Source organism: Cupressus sempervirens, chromosome 8, assembly GCF_028749045.1.
Source record: "Cupressus sempervirens isolate cs-2001-9-10 chromosome 8, ASM2874904v1, whole genome shotgun sequence".
Classification (NCBI taxonomy): domain Eukaryota; kingdom Viridiplantae; phylum Streptophyta; class Pinopsida; order Cupressales; family Cupressaceae; genus Cupressus; species Cupressus sempervirens.
Window position 1 is genome coordinate 657065313 of NC_143125.1, and position 16829 is coordinate 657082141.

Here is a 16829-nt window from a genome sequence, read left to right on the forward strand (position 1 = left end):
TCGCTTCATTCTTTTATCTTGAGGCCCATAGACTTCAGTTATCCATAGAACTTGTGACGTTTATGCTGCTGAAGACAATTACAGAGTGGGTAGCGAAAGAGGGAAAAATGTGTCAAGAATTTGTAGGACCAGCTAAGACTAGTTTAAGCAACCAACAACAGGGAGAAGAATTTGCAGCAACTACATCTACTTCAAGTGGATCGATAATGCTTGTGAGAAAGGTTAAGTATGATGTATTTATTAACCATCAGGGTCCTGATGTCAAATGTACACATGCCACAACTATCTATAAAATGCTCACAGGAATGGGACTGAAGGTTTTTCTGGATTCAGAAGAGCTTAAGTGGGGGGGTCACTTTCCTAGTGTACTAGAACAAGTAATAAAGAGTACCTGGCTTAACATAGCTATATTTTCAGAGGACTATGCAACGTCCAAGTGGTGGTTGCGAGAGCTTTCATCTATTAGCAGAAGAGAAGGAAGTAAGTTTGTTCCCATTTATTACCATGTCTTTCCGTATGAATTAAGATATATTGGAAAGGGAAGCTATGGTAAGGCATTTGGGTGGCACGAACACAAGGGTAGATATAACCCAGAGAAGCTGGAGGAGTGGAAGGAAGCACTTCGCCATGCTTCATTTTGTGCGGGTCATATCGTCAATAGAAAAGAGTAAGTATGAGCTTGAAGCATGATCACCTATAAAGTGGTGAAAATACACATTCCAAAATGATAAAGAAAGAAGGTAAGAATTAATGAACGGGTGAGATGACTTCAATGGTAGTCATTACTCCTACATTATTTCCAACCATTGGATGACAATTTTAGCCCCTCACCCTTCAAATAAGGAAATGCATACGATGTTAATTATAAATATTTTGAATTATTTGATGATATATAATCTAATGAATACATCTGTGCAATTTTAATTAAGAAATAAAAGCTCAAATTTATTTTAAATAAATTGAAAGCATGCATTGACCTTGTTATAAATGTTCAAATTTTATATTCTCATTCAATTAGTATGTGATAAATTTAATTTTTAATTTTCACAATAAGAGAATTATCTGAAATATACATAAAATATAAGTAAATTCTAAGTCTTCCTTTATGAATTTTATTTTAACTATTTTGTACATCGTTTCTATTTTGTGTTTATGTTTGTTAAATGGGTGTAAATTATTATTCATTCATGGGAGCTTAAGGCAATTCAATTTTAGGGACCAATAGTTAAATAGATATATGACTTGCTTATTTAGCCATTCCAAATTCACAAGTCAAGTTTTCTCACAAGAGCACACAAATGGGAAATTTTTAGTATATTTTTTAAACATTTATTATTTCATTTTAAAAAATCATTTTCATTCTAATATTTTGTTAAAAAATTATTTTATTAATTTATTAATTTTTAAATTTCACAAGAAATATGAACTTTATTTAAATAAAAATTAATTAATAAATAAATAAATAATAGATTAATAAAAATTGACAATATAATTGGAAAATATATATTTTCAAAAAATATAATATTTTATCACTAACAAGCTTAAAGGCACGAACTCCATCTCGCCAAGAGCTCTTCTTATTGAATGATCTAGACAATGTTAGTTAAATTTTATTTTCAAATAAATATAATTATGGTTAATTTCTTATCATGTTAATAGATGTGTGGGGAGAAAGAGAAGGAAGAGAGATGACTTTATATTAGTGAAAGTGCTCATATATTACATCATTCATAATCCTTCATTATAACTATCATATTCTAGCATAAGGGATGGTGTTGATGTAGATACTACTTATTTTTATTAATGTTTAATAACCATCAATATTGAACTTGAGTGTTGTGTACATTCTAAGTAGGCTATGTTATATACTTCAACTTGTTTGTCAAAATTTACATGCACATGTACTATAATTTTTTTAGCATAATTAAAATTTTTAGATGCTTCAACTTCTAGAAAAAATAAACCTCACAATAAAATAATTTTACTTAATTCAAATAAGTTCTTTTTAGATATTATCACTCTTTTAATTATAAGGGTCCAACACATTATGCACTCTCTTTTATGTAACTCAGAATAGATTAAATTAGTAAATATAAATATATTTCTAGATTTGATTGGGTGTTCTGTTAGAATACAATAAAGACATACAATTGAATCCAAAAATATATTGATATTTACTAACAACTTGTGAAAATTTGATACTATTAAGTTAAATTTGAATATCCTTATTATGATCCATGATTGTACGTTATGGCGATTGATCCATCCATTTTCTCCAAATTCACTCGACCTTATGAACATTTTTTTTCTCAACACCCTTCATCCTCAATCATATGTAATCTACTTTTGCTTTGTTCCTATCATACAAGCTAACTTTCTCTTTGTTTTCTAAGTTAAACTTGGAGAATATGTATGACATATATGTTACATATTTACATGATGACACATTGTAGGTTATGTAAAATTTATATGTATGCAATGATTATATCATTTCATATCCAAATTATTCTGTTATGCATACATTTTGTGTCAATGCTACATATTTTTAGACATATAATCATTCTAGGATTCACATGCATCTCAAAGGAAAGATAGAGAAATTATAAATTTTGTATACCAATTATATTCTCAATTTATTTTTGTGTTTGTTCTAAGGAGAATCCCTTGATAAATAGATATATTGACAAATGCAATATCTACCCAAATGCCACACATATTTCATATTTAATTAACCCCAAACATTTTCTTTATGCACTCATATCTCAATAAAGTAGCATTCATTATACATTTATCAAATGATTATATGCATGCATATAATTTAAATCGATCCATTTTCGATGTTTTCATTAAAGGACTGACCTTAGATTTATAGAATTGATCCACAAATATTGAAAATTAAATGTTCAAAATAATGTCCACTCATTTAATGTTGAAAATTAATATAAATACATTTAATGCAATTCATTTTCTCATTTGATATGATTATGCCCTAAAAAACCATCATTTACATTTAGCATTTGAATTGATATAATAGAATAAATCTAAAATTGAATAATCATTCTAGAAACATTTCCATAAGAATGAAGTTCTTGATTGTTCATCAAGAGAACATGCATTTGTATTGAGGAAAATAATCATAGGCCGCGGCTATCCTCCTTACAAACTATATAGTTCACCAAGTTTGAAAAAATTGAAAACATCATGGATTTTCCAAAAAATTCAGCATTTGATCTTCATGATCTGCATAGTTTGTAGCCAAAAAAAAAAAAAAATTGAGAAAAAATTACTATAAATTTGTGAATCTTGAAAGGAAAAGTTTGGCTTTATTTTTTCTTTAATAAATTTTGTCTGGAGATCAACCTATCGCATAATAATATAATATATTGAATACAATTTAATGTACATACATTTAAAAATTGAATAATGATGAAAGCAGTTTGAAAATAGAGCTCCCTTTATGCTGCGTATTCTGCAGCCTTTCATTTAGTTTTACAAATCCTGTACATACAGATGGAATATTCTTGAGCAGGATATCCTCATCTCTCCACATATATAACAACAAAATGCAAAAAAATCAATATTAGACTTTAAAAGTTTTGATTACACTAAATACAAAATACAAGAAAAAAATCAAACATCTAAACATTATCTTATAAGAGTTTAAGTATGTAATTGATAAGAAATGAATAATTAGGGACTGATGCTCAATCCTTGCTATGAAGGATTGGACTGAGATTCCATGAAGCACCAAAGAGTGTTTCCTTTGACTTTCAAAGCTGCTTTGAGGTGAATCTACCCTTCTCTTTAAGTCATTGAAAGGCATCCCCAAAAACTCCTTTTGTATATCGAAAATGTTCAGGTTGTACACCATAGAAAATGGGAATAATCTGAGCACAAGTTTTGGATTTCATAAATGCCAGCTCTTGCAAGCAACACATTGATTCTGCATAGTTCATTGAAAATATGGCTATATGAATCTTTCCTATTTTCATTACTATTTCTAGTACACCAGGCACGTTATCTCCCTATATAATGTGAAACTCTGAAATGTACTTTCTTCCACTTAAAAAGCTTTTTTGAGTTGTATTTGCCTTCTCTTTTGTATCGCTCAAATGCGTCAAAATAGTCTCCTTTCAAATATTGTACATCTTCAAGTTTAACTTGGTAGAAGATGAGAATAATTCTATTGATTTTCCTTCTTCTGTGTATGAATGCCAGCTCTTCCAAATAACGTTTGAATTGAGCATGCTCCTTTGAAAATATGACAAAATGCAAGGAAGCACAATCGATTGTTGTTTTTACTTGTTGATCTACCAATTGACGCTCTTCTGAATTAAGAAAAACCTTCAGTTGCATGGCTGCATATTTAAGCTTTTCAGAGATCATGAGTCCAGCTAGCATATGTTTGGCATGACTAATAAATACATTGGATGGTGCAGATTCTGCAACATGCAGAAAACTGCTGCTAGTGTTGGAACATGATTCCATGAAATTGGATTCGACAGTACAAAACAACAAAAGGGACAAAGATGTAAATCTAAAAGAATAAAGGGATTCTTGTTATTCATCAAGCGAAGAGAAATACAAAACATACAAAAATCTTAGAGGTGCAGGTAGCGCAATAGAGAAATGTGAAGGAAGCCAGGCAGAACTAACAAAGAAGCGTGAAGGGATAAGATGTAATTAAATAAGAAAAATAAAAGTGGCTCATTGTAGACAAAGGAGAAAGGAAGTTAGCACATAGGAACTTTCAATCAATCTTTTTGAAATTGTCTCTTTTCATATCACTTTCCGTGAAGCGAAGAAATGATAGTGATCCAAGACAAAAAGTGGCTGAAACCATTCATTGCTGACCGGTCTTTGCATAAGTAACAGCGCAGAAGACCCGCAGAAGTATCATCTGGTAAGCACTTCTAAATTCATAGACTTCCAGCCGATAATCTAGAATTTCCGACCATCTAGAACTCTCTGCCAAATCCACTTTCTTCATATATATATATATATATATTATTGTCTGGAAAGGGTTTTTAATTCGAAGACTTCCAGCTATAGAATTACAGACCATCTAGAACTCTTTATATATATAATTCATTTTTTTCAGTGGTTGTATTGTTTCATATATTCAACTGTCATATTTTGTACATGAAACTTTCAGCAATGTACCTTAGTGTGCAATGGCTCCATGTGTAGATACGAGAGCTCAATTAAACAAAAATTTGACCTTACTTTTGTATATATACATGCAAGATATTTAAATTTGTACATTTTCATATTTCTTTCTCCTACATCTTCCTCTATCTCATTAACTCTCCATCACTATCCATCCCTTATCTCTTCATCTCGACCTCCTTAAATATCACTTTCTATCTTTATCTTTACATCACTCCCTATCTCAATGTGCCTTCTTTATATATTTATATCTTCCATTCCTCTTTCTCTAAATTCTCCTCCCTCTCCTATCCTCTCCTTGTCCCTCTTCTTTATCTCAGCATCTCTCCTCCTCTCGATCATCATCCCTTTGGCCCCTTTGGTAATATTGTAGTTTTTGTCAACACCAACTCAAGTTTAGGAAGATGTATCATTTGATGCCATGGTCAAAGCTTAGATTTGTATAACCTTTTGGGCTAACTTTGTAGATAATAGTAATTGACTAATTAATAATAGAAAATAAATAATAAATAATCTAGGCTTAGAACTCAACAATTATTAACATGTCCAACTCAATTAAAAAATAAAACAATCAGCAACCAAGAAAGCCAAAAAATGATCAACTATTAGTAAATGAACATGCATTATCTACACGTCATCATTTTCTTGAATTTTTAAAAATAATAATCAAAAAGTATCTATGACAAAACTAGTAGTAGGGGGTCTCCTCTCTTCTCCTACTTAAGGTGCCTACTTCAAGGTCGCTTAGGAATTATGCAACGGTGTCGTCTACCCAGCCCCATCATTCAGGATGGGTTGGATCTGCCCCCCCCATGCCATGCCATGCAATTGCATCTACGAGCCCCCGTTGCACTTTCTCTAAGCGAGTTGCTATTAGACAGTAAAGGCATGAAGAGATGTGTGGGATGTTTTTTGAAATAAAGGTTCAAAATAGTGAATATTTTGTACATGTGCATGTGATTAATTATAAATTTTAAATGTTTAGTTTTAATATTTATTATTTTATTATTTTATCGAACTAAGAATGTTTATTATGTATATTTATTATTATTTTATATTGTTTAAGTTTAATATATATCATTAAGATATTCAATATATAAGTAGATTTATTTGTTTAATACATATTATCATTTACATAATAAATCTATATTTTAATTTTCATGTTAATTAGATTTAATTTTCATTAATGCTAGTAAATTTAAGTGAATACGTATTAGTTTAATATAATTTGACATAAGTATAATATACAATATTGATTAGATAATAAGTTTTCAAATGAATCTAGTTAAAACTAAAAGTTCGCAATTGGTAAAATTTGGAAAAAAAATATCATAACTTAAATAAAAATATAACTAAGTGTCAATGGTGAGAAATCTAATTTAAAAAAAACTAAATGGACCTAAAATAATTTTCTTAGTGTTAATCATAAAATTTATCATTTATTTTCCTTTAACAAAGATTTTTTAAATGAAGTGATATAAATGAAGTAATATAATGACGCGATAATAGAGTGATAGATAATGCCGCTCTATCCATAACCGTGGGGCTGGATAGATGACGTCACTCATCCATGGCATGGCATGGAAACTGTCGGCCCCGTCGTCCAAGTGCATTTGCATTGGAAGCACAAACATTTATTTATTTATTCATAGTGCTTGTTTTTATGTTTGATTCAATTTTGGTTAAGTTAAATTTATTAATAGTTTGATTTATTAATAGCTAGATTTATTTTTAGTTAGAGTTTTTAATATTTTCAATTAAATAGTGTTTAATAATACTATATTTAAAAGTTACATTTACATTTTAACTCTAAATAAATATATTATATTTTTAGTTACTATAAATAAGATTTTGTTTAGTATATCATAATAAAAATAGTTAGAGTTATTAATATTTTTTCTATTAGATATAAGAGTTACAAAAAGGAGGAGAACCAAAAAGGTCACCACGAGAGAACACAAGGAGGCCAAGCCTCACCATAGAGAATCAGAGGCCATTCTACATCAAGTCAGAAAAACAACAGAAGAGAAGAGGAATAGTCTAGCTAAGAACATCATAGGGCGTATCCACCCACGTTGTCCAACCTAAGGGGCCCTCCATTCAAACAATTCTTTTGTGCTGTTGAATCTGAATTGGCATGAATAATTCCTCTTTTTTGGCATGCCCTTTCTCTTTGATCTCCCTGGTCAGCCTATTATAATCATGCAGGAAAACTTGCAAGTCATCCAAAGCTCTATGCCATTGGTACCCATCATACAGGAACCTTCTCAATTTCTCCTGCTCAATCAAAATGGTAGCTTGCACCTACAAGTAGATTTTAAATTAAATAGTGTTTAATAATATTATATTTAAAAGTGACATTTTTTACTAATTAATATTTTTAAAATTATTAAAAGTATAAAAGATTAAAATATTAATATATAAATTAATATAGTAAAAAATAAAATGCTTATATTAATAAAATTTTAAAAAATATATCATAATAAAATATTTATCTAATTAGATGTATGTAGACTTTCATTTCTAACTACATTAATTCAAAATCTTATTATCTTATTGTTTTTTATATATGTATTATTATTTATAACTTAAACTGTTGTTTAGAATTGAATGTTAAATATTAAATTTTGTCAAATGATATTTCCTTCAATTTTTATGTTAAATATTATTTTCCTTATTAAATTTGTAACAAAATAATATTTTCTTTTGAAATATTAAATATTTATTTTATTTCTTAGATTTTAATAATGACTCTATTGAATTAGAATTTTAAAATTAATTAATTAATAGAGATAATATCACTCTATAATTGTTTCATTATATTCCTAGCTCTATTATATTACTTCATTTAAAAATTCTTTGTTAAAGGAAAATAAATGATAAATTTTATGATTAACACTAAAAAATTTATTTTAGGTCCATTTAGTTTTTTTTTTTAAATTATTATTTTCACCATTGACAATTAACTATATTTTACCTCAACTTTTTTATTTGGTCCATCTTATCTCAACAAGAAGACGAACAACCCTTCTAGTTTTGTCCTTCAGTTCTGTTTCTGTTGTCTTGTTTCATCAAATCTGATTTCATGGCATCTACTTCCAACACTAGCAGTGGCCAAGAGCTCGAAGAAATTGCCCCATCTACATTTAATTCTGGTGGATCCACAATATCAAAGTTGGAAGAAGGCCAAAGGAGTACGAAAAGTCAAATAAAACTTCAGCTGTCCTCAACTAGTCACTCTAAAACTTCAGTTGTCCTCAACTAGTCACTCTAACTCTTTTAGTCAGACTCTATCATGCTTCTTCGTTTCTTCATTTCTTCTGCGGGGTTACCTCAGCGAGTACACGTAGTCTACGCATCTAGTCCAACATTTATTTCTCATTACTTATCCCTCTCCTGCTCTTTTATATGCACCGCTCCTTTTCTCTTTGAACGCCCCTTTTTTCAACCTTTGTCATGTTCGCTTAAATCTAATTTCATGGCATCTTCTTCTAACCTGCACAGTGGTGTTTCATCAAATTGCCAACACGTTGAAGAATTTCCATCATCCACATCTGCTTCTTGTGCATCCACGATGCCTGTGAAAGATTTCTCGCGTTATGATGTATTTATCAATCATTTTAAACATCCTCTGGGCATAGCAATTTATAAAGAGCTTGACGCGTTGGGACTGAAGGTTTTTTTGAATTCAGAAGAGCTCGATTTGGGGGATGAAGAAGTAGAAACAGCTTTTAAGAGTGCCTGGCTTTACATTCCAATATTTTCAGAGGGCTATGCACAATCCGACCGGTGCTTAGAAGAGCTGTCATCCATGCACAACAGGGGTAAATTAGGCGCTAAAATTGTTCCTATTTTCTGTCATGGTAAGACTGATGATGTACGCTATGTAAAAGGAGGCTACGCATTTGACCCAAACAAGCTTGAATGCGACTCTAAGAAACTGGAGGAGTGTAGGAAAGCGCTTTACAGCGTTTCACATTATGTAGGTCCGGTCGTTGAGAGCAAGGAGTAAGTGCTAAGTATCCATCTCTCCACCAGATGCACTTAGCATTTAGTTATTGATTCATTCTTTTATCTTGAGGCTCATAGACTTCAGTTATCCATATAACTTGTGACGTTTACTGTGTTTTCTTTGTTGTCGAATGTGTCCATTGACGAAGACATGCTGCTGAAGAGAATTACAGAGTGGGTAGCGAAAGAGGGAAAAATGTGTCAAGAATTTGTAGGACCAGCTAAGACTAGTTCAAGCATCCAACAACAGGGAGAAGAATTTGCAGCAACTATATCTACTTTAGGTGGATCGATAATGCTTGTGAGAAAGGTTAAGTATGATGTATTTATTAACCATTGGGGTCCTCATGTTAAACGTACAGTTGCCATAGCTATCTATAAAATGCTCACAGGAATGGGACTGAAGGTTTTTCTGGATTCAGAAGAGCTTAAGTGGGGGGGTCACTTTCGTAGTGTACTAGAACAAGTAATAAAGAGTACCTGGCTTAACGTAGCTATATTTTCAGAGGACTATGCAACGTCCAAGTGGTGTTTACGAGTGCTTTCATTGATTAGCGGAAGAGAAGGCAGTAATTTTGTTCCCATTTATTACCATGTCCTTTCGTATGAATTAAGATATATTGGAAATGGAAGCTATGGTAAGGCATTTGGGCGGTAACAAGACAAGGGTAGATATAACCCAGAGAAGCTGGAGGAGTGGAAGGAAGCACTTCGCCATGCTTCATTTTGTGCGGGTCATATCGTCAATAGCAAAGAGTAAGTACCGATTACTCCAATCAATGCAATTAACCCAAGTTCTTGTTGATACATTCTTTGCATGTTTCCTTCCTCATTTTCAAGCTCACAGACTTTTTAAATCGATATTTTCAAATATGAAGTTTATTATGTTTCCTTTGCTGTTGGATATCTTAGCAACGAGGACATGCTCCTAAAGAAGATGACGGATTTGGTAACGAAGGAAGGTAACGAGGCTCAAGAATTCAAATTAGGTAACACTCGTCCAATCATTCACCCACGAGGTAAATTGGCATTTCTTTGTGGTAAAATATACGCAAGGCCTACGAGAGATGTCCATTACTACGTACACATTAATCATCGCGGTCTTGATGTTAAGCGTTCATTGGCCCTAGCTATCCATAACAAGCTTAAGGACATGGGACTGAAGCTGTTTCTAGATTCAGAAGAGGTTAGATTGGGGGATCACATCGCTGGTGTAATAGAAGAAGCAATAAGCAGTGCAAAGATTCATATTGCTATATTTTCCATGAACTATGCAGAATCCCCTTGGTGTTTGTTAGAGCTGACACTTATGCTACAAACATGCACTAGAATTGTTCCTATTGACCCTGTGGATGTCCGATATGCTAAAGGGGTCTATGCTCATGCATTTGATAAGCATGTAGAGATGGGAAGATATGCTTTGAAAAAGATTTTGGAGTGGAAGAAGGCGCTTTACAATGTGTCATTTAATGTAGGCCACATCGTTAAGAGCAAGGAGTGAGTTATAATTGCTTGACCTTTTATTTATCATTGCATCCTCTGCAATTTTCTTTTATATTTTATCAGAATAAAGTCAACTATTATAGCCTGATTCTTATTCAATGTTGTGTTTGCATTTATAGCGACGAAAACACGGTGCTCGAGCATATCGCTCATCGTGTGGGGACAGAGGTTAGAGAAGTACCACTAGTGGTCACAGAATGTCCATTGAGCGACGTAGATGGAGTTGTACAGGACTCTAAATTGTGGACAAAATTCTAAATGTAAATAATTGTACAATAACTATTCAAGTAATTGATATATTCCAGACAGATATTAAAGTAGTGAGTAATGTGACACGATGACTTCCGCGTCACCCTGTAGATGTTCTTTCGAGAGGTGCATAAAAATTGCAAATAAGACATTGCTATTTGACTAGTGGTCCAGTAGATTGTGGATGCTTCTACGCTTCTTCCGGCCGCGGTTTCTGACGGTTTAGTCAATTTTCAAGGCATTTTGTGCCCAAAGAAATGTAATAGCACATAAAAGTCCTAAGGCAGCTCCATGAAACTCATGATGCACAACATCAGAGGTCCAGATGAAATCCCTTAGGAGGCATTCAAGTTTGAGGTATGGAGCTCTGGGAGGAGCAAAACATGATGAATAATAGACATATGTACTAGCCAACACTTTAGAATAAATCTGAAATTTTCTTGCAAGAGAGGGAGGTTTGGTAATCCAATAGTCCAATTTCTAATTAATAAAAATTAATTAATAACTAAATAAATAATTGATTGATAAGAATTGACAATCTAATTGGAAAATATATATTTTCAAAAAATATAATATTTTATCATTGACAAGCTCAATGGCACGAACTCCATCTCGCCAAGAGCTCTTCTTATTGAATGATCTAGACAATGTTAGTTAAATTTTATTTTCAAATAAATATAATTATGGTTAATTTCTTATCATGTTAATAGATGTGCGGGGAGAAAGAGAAGGAAGAGAGATGACTTTATATTAGTGAAAGTGCTCATATATTACAACATTCAGAATCCTTCATTATAACTATCATATTCTAGAATAAAGGATGGTGTTGATGCGGATACTACTTATTTTTATTAATGTTTAATAACCATCAATATTGAACTTGAGTGTTGTGTACATTCTAAGTAGGCTATGTTATATACTTCAATTTGTTTGTCAAAATTTACATGCACATGTACTATAATTTTTTTAGGATAATTAAAAATTTTAGATGCTTCAACTTCTAGAAAAAATAAACCTCACAATAAAATAATTTTACTTAATTCAAATAAGTTCTTTTTAGATATTATCACTCTTTTAATTATAAGGGTCCAACACATTATGCACTCTCTTTTATGTAATTTGTAACAGATTAAATTAGTAAATATCAATATATTTCTAGATTCGATTGGTTGTTCTGTTAGAATCCAATAAACACATAGAATTGAATCCAAAACTATATTGATATTTACTAATAACTTGTGAAAATATGATACTATTAAGTTAAATTAGAATATCCTTATTATGATCCATGATTGTACGTTATGGCGATTGATCCATCCATTTTCTCCAAATTCACTTGACCTTATGAACATTTTTTTTTTCTCAACATCCTTCATCCTCAATCATATGGAATCTACCTTTGCTTTGTTCCTATCATACAAGCTAACTTTCTCTTTGTTTTCTAAGTTCAACTTGGAGAATATGTATGACATATATGTTGCATATTTACATGATGACATATTCTAGGTTACGTTAAATTTATATGTATGCAATGATTATATAGTTTCATATCCAAATTCTTATGTTATGCATACATTTTGTGTCAATGCCACATATTTTTAGACATATAATCATTCTAGGATTCACATGCATCTCAAAGGAAAGATAGAAAAATTATAAATTTTGTATACCAATTATATTTTCAATTTATTTTTGTGTCTTTTCAAAGGAGAATCCCTTGATAAATAGATATATTGACAAATGCAATATCTACCCAAATGTCACACATATTTCATATTTAATTAACCCCAGACATTTTCTTTATGCACTCATATCTCAATAAAGTAGCATTCATTATACATTTATCAAACGATTATATCCATGCATATAATTTAAATTGATCCATTTTCGATGTTGTCATTAAGGGACTGAGCTTAGATTTATAGAATTGATCCACAAATATTGAAAATTAAATGTTCAAAATAATGTCCATTCATGCCAATTGCTTTCTTTAGAGGATGACTACTATAAATACATTTAATGCAATTCATTTTCTCATTTGATATCATTATGCACTAAAAAACCATCATTTACATTTAGCATTTGAATTGATATAATAGAATAAATCTAAAATTGAATAATCATTCTAGAAACATTTCCATAAGAATGAAGTTCTTGATTGTTCATCAAGAGAACATGCATTTGTATTGAGGAAAATAATAATAGGCCGTGGCTATCCTCCTTACAAACTGTATAGTTGACCAAGTTTCAAAAAATTGAAAACATCATGGATTTTCCAAAAAATTCAGCATTTGATCTTCATGATCTGCATAGTTTGTAGCCAAAAACAAAAAAAAGTTTGAGAAAAAATTACTATAAATTTGTGAATCTTGAAAGGAAAAGTTTGGCTTTTTTCTTTTCTTTAATAAATTTTCTTTGGAGATCAACCTATCGCATAATAATATAATATATTGAATACAATTTAATGTACATACATTTAAAAATTGAATAATGATGAAAGCAGTTTGAAAATAGAGCTCCCTTTATGCTGAGTATTCTGCAGCCTTTCATTTAGTTTTACAAATCCTGTACATATAGATGGAATATTCTTGAGCAGCATATCCTCATCTCTCCACATATATAACAACAAAATGTGAAAAAATAAACATTAGACTTTAAGAGTTTTGATTACACTTAATACAAAATACAAGAAAAAAATCAAACATCTAAACATTATCTTATAAGAGTTTAACTATGTAATTGATAAGAAATGAATAATTAGGGACTGATGCTCAATTCTTGCTATGAAGGATTGGACTAAGATACCATGAAGCACCAAAGAGTGTTTCCATTGACTTCCAAAGCTGCTTTGAGGTGAATCTACCCTTCTCTTTAAGTCATTGAAAGGCATCCCCAAAAACTCCTTTTGTATATCGAAAATGTTCAGGTTGTACACCATAGAAAATGGGAATAATCTGAGCACAAGTTTTGGATTTCATAAATGCCAGCTCTCGCAAGCACCACTTTGATTCTGCATAGTTCATTGAAAATATGGCTATATGAACCTTTCCTCTTTTCATTACTGTTTCTAGTACACCGGGCACGTTATCTCCTGATATAATGTGAAACTTTGAAATGTACTTTCTTCCACTTGTGAAGCTTTTTTGAGTTGTATTTGCCTTCTCTTTTGTATCGCTCAAATGTGTCAAACTAGTCTCCTTTCAAATATCATATATCTTCAGGCTTAACTTGGTAGAAGATGAGAACAATTCTACTGATTTTCCTTCTTCTGTATATGAATGCCAGCTCTTCCAAACAGCGATTGGATTGAGCATGCTCCTTTGAAAATATGACAAAATGCAAGGAAGCAAAATCGATTGTTGTTTTTACTTGTTGATCCACCAATTGACGCTCTTTTGAATTTAGAAAAACCTTCAGTTGCATGGTTGTATATTTAAGCTTTTCAGAGATCATGAGTCCAGCTAGCATATGTTTGGTGTGACTAATAAATACATTGGATGGTGCAGATTCTGCAACATGCAAAAAACTGCTGCTAGTGTTGGAAGATGATGCCATGAAATTGGATTCGATGGTAGAAAAAAACAAAAGGGAAAAAGATATAAATCTAAAAGAATAAAGGGATTCTTGTTATTCATCAGGTGAAGAGAAATCCAAAACATACAAAAAGCTTAGAGGTGCAAGTAGCGCAACAGAGAAATGTGAAGGAAGCCAGGCAGAACTAACAGATAAGCGTGAAGGGATATGATGTAATTAAATAAGAATAATAAAAGTGGCTCATTGTAGACAAAGCAGAAAGGAAGTTAGCACACAGGAACTTTCAATCAATCTTTTTCAAATTGTCTCTTTTCATATCACTTTCCGTGAAGCGAAGAAATTATAGTGATCCAAGACAAAGAGTGGCTGAAACCATTCATTGCTGACCGGTCTTTGCATAAGTAACAGCGCGGAAGACCCGCAGAAGTATCATCTGGTAAGCACCTCTAAATTCATAGACTTCCAGCCAATAATCTAGAATTGCTGACCATCTAGATCTCTTTATATATATAATTCATTTTTTTGAGTGGTCGTAATGTTTCATATATTCAACTGTCATATTTTGTACATGAAACTTTCAGCAATGTACCTTAGTGTGCAATGGGTACATGTGTAGATACGAGAGCTCAATTAAACAAAAATTTGACCTTACTTTTGTATATATACATGCAAGATTTTTAAATTTGTACATTTTCATATTTCTTTCTCCTACATCTTCCTCTATCTCATTAACTCTCCATCACTATCCATCCTTTATCTCTTCATCTTGACCTCCTTAAATATCACTTTCTATCTTTATCTTTACATCACTCCCTATCTCAATGTGCCTTCTTTATATATTTATATCTTCCATTCCTCTTTCTCTAAATTCTCCTCCCTCTCCTATCCTCTCCATGTCCCTCTTCTTTATCTCAGCATCTCTCCTCCTCTCGATCATCATCCCTTTGGCCCCTTCGGCAATATTGTAGTTTTTGTCAACACCAACTCAAGTTTAGGAAGATGTATCATTTGATGCCATGGTCAAAGCTTAGATTCGTATAACCTTTTGGGCTAACTTTGTAGATAATAGTAATCGAATAATAAATAATAGTAAATAAATAATAAATAATCTAGGCTTAGAACTCAACAATTATTAACATGTCCAACTCAATTAAAAAATAAAACAATCAGCAACCAAGAAAGCCAAAAAATGATCAACTATTAGTAAATGAACATGCATTATCTACACGTCATCATTTTCTTGAATTTTTAAAAATAATATTTAAAAAGTATCTATGACAAAACTAGTAGTAGGGGGTCTCCTCTCTTCTCCTACTTAAGGTGCCCACTTCAAGGTCGCGTAGGGATTATGCAACGGTGTCGTCTACACAGCCCCATCATTCAGGATGGGTTGGATCTGCCCCCCCCCCCCCATGCCATGCCATGCAATTGCATCTACGTGTGCCTGTTGCACTTTCTCTAAGTGAGTGGCTATTAGATAGTAAAGGCATGAAGAGATGTGTGAGATGTTTTTTGAAATAAAGGTTCAAAATAGTGAATATTTTGTACATGTGCATGTGATTAGTTATAAATTTTAAATGTTTAGTTTTAATATTTATTATTTTATTATTTTATCGAACTAATAATGTTTATTACGTATATTTATTATTATTTTATATTGTTTAAGTTTAATATATATCATTAAGATATTCAATATATAAGTAGATTTATTTGTTTAATACATATTATCATTTACAAAATAAATCTATCTTTTAATTTTCATGTTAATTAGATTTAATTTTCATTAATGCTAGTAAATTTAAGTGAATACGTATTAGTTTAATATAATTTGACATAAGTATAATATACAATATTAATTAGATAATAAGTTTTCAAATGAATCTAGTTAAAAATAAAAGTTCGCACTTGGTAAAATTCGAAAAAAAATATCATAACTTAAATAAAAATATAACTAAGTGTCAATGGTGAGAAATCTAATTTAAAAAAAACTAAATGGATCTAAAATAATTTTTTTAGTGTTAATCAAAAAATTTATCATTTATTTTCCTTTAACAAAGATTTTTTAAATGAAGTGATATAAATGAAGTAATATAATGAAGCGATAATAGAGTGATAGATGATGCCGCTCTATCCATAACCGTGGGGCTGGATAGATGACATCACTCATCCATGGCATGGCATGGCAACTGTCGGCCCCGTTGTCCAAGTGCATTTGCATTGGAAGCACAAACATTTATTTATTTATTCATAGTTCTTGTTTTTATGTTTGATTCAATTTTGGTTAAGTTAAATTTATTAATAGTTTGATTTATTAATAGTTCAATTTATTTTTAGTTAGAGTTGTTAATATTTTCAATTAAATA